This window comes from Mandrillus leucophaeus, unplaced genomic scaffold (genome assembly GCF_000951045.1).
Source record: "Mandrillus leucophaeus isolate KB7577 unplaced genomic scaffold, Mleu.le_1.0 Scaffold1352, whole genome shotgun sequence".
NCBI lineage: Eukaryota > Metazoa > Chordata > Mammalia > Primates > Cercopithecidae > Mandrillus > Mandrillus leucophaeus.
Window position 1 is genome coordinate 301,707 of NW_012101313.1, and position 1,819 is coordinate 303,525.

The following is a 1,819-nucleotide window of genomic DNA, read 5'->3' on the forward strand; positions in this document are numbered from 1 at the left end:
CTGATGTGTCCCTCACTTCCCCTTGGCCAGGGGACAGCTCTCAGGGAATGTTCACCAAGACCAGGGGACAGCCCTTGAGGGCAACAAGGGGACCAGGTACCCCTAAGGGCCAGGCCTGGGTCCCTAGGACTGACCCCTGTGATTGTGCCTCACTGATCCTGCAAGGGGGCCAGGGCTGGGGGCTCAGGGCAGGAACCTCAGGTCAGGCTCACAATGTCCGGTTACAAACATGTCCACCTGGACATCCAGTAGGTATTCAAAAGGCACTTGTCCCCATCTCCTTCCCCATATGCCTACCCTCACCCCACTCCAGCTGATGACAGCTCTGCACTCCCAGTTTCTCAAGCCACACGTCCTGGCGTCTCCCTGGGTGCTGGCTTCTCTCATTTCCTGCACTCCATGCACCAGCAGGTCCTGTGGTCCCAGAATCTGACCCCTCACCTCCTGCCCACCTGCTGCATCTCTGCAGTGGCCTACTCTGCAGTTTCATGTCCACCAGCACTGCAGCCTATCCTCCTGTTCTCTGCCTGAGACAATAGGATCCTCCTGAGATGTAAGTCAGAACCCACTGTGCCACCACTCTGGCTGTGTGCCGCTCTCTTGGGCACCTCGCTGATCCACCAGGAACCCCTAGCCAGGGCCTCGACGCTGGTGACACTGTGCCTGGCATGCTATCCCCCAGGTGTCCGCATGGCTCAGAATCACCTCAGCAAGTTCTGTCCTCAGTGGATATGTGGGCCCTCGGGGACATGGGTTTTGTCTTTTTGTCACTGCTGGGTCCCAGTGCCCACTCTAGGCTGATTATCTGTGCCCCACATTCATATGTGAAAGCCCAAACCCCAGCATGATGGCAGTGGGTGTGAGGGCTGTGGAAGGGAATTAGGTCATGGGTGTGGAGACTCCATGAATGGGATTAGTGCACCTATAAGGAGGGACCCGAAGGGGATGATCTCACTCTATCGTGGGAAGATGTCATGAGAGGACAGCCGGCCCCAAACCAGGAAGAGAGGCCTCACCACCACTGACCCTGCTGGCACCCAGTCCAGGGGTCGGCCTCCAGAACTGCTAGAAATGACTGTTTGCTCAAGCTGGTGTACCCTATCTTGTTATAGCAGCCCACAGCAGGGCCTGACAGGCAGTGGGACCTCAGCTGGTATGTGCTGAATGAATGAAGGAGAAGGCTGGGCAAGCCAGGTCGTGTGGCCCCACAGGCTGCCGGAGGCTGCACTCTCTCCGATGTTGGAGAAGCCTCTCCCCTCTGCTCAGATGAGGAGCAGACCCAGGAGCAGGACCTTGCATGGAACGTGGCAGGTTCTGTGGCAGGCCCAGGCTCGGGGAGTGACATTGACAGGGAAGAGGTGCCCAGGCAGAATCCTCCTGAATGGGTGACTGGCTGTCACCTGGATAGGACACAGGGGGTGGGGGGGAGACATTCCCCCACGAGGGTGGCACTTGCCAAGGCTAAGTGTGAAGCCCCCAGGCCACAACAGGACATGCAGGGGGTGCAGTATGGCTGGGCCAGGGCTGCCTGACAGGTGAGATTGACCAGGAAATGGGTCCGAGGTAGCGGGGGCTTGTCTTGGTGGTGCGTGTGCATGCGCTGGCATCCCAGAGCTCCAGCGTCTCCTGAAGGCCTTGGAAACACCGCGAAGAATTTTGTGGGAAGGTGTGGCATCATCATTTTTGCATTTAGTTATGTTGGCAGCTGCAGCACCATAAGCAGGCAGAAAGTGGGAAACTGAGTCAGCAGAGGACGAGCAGAAGTTGGGGAGCATGTGAGCAATGTTCTGGAGGGTTTCCAGCTCCCCCCCACCAGCTG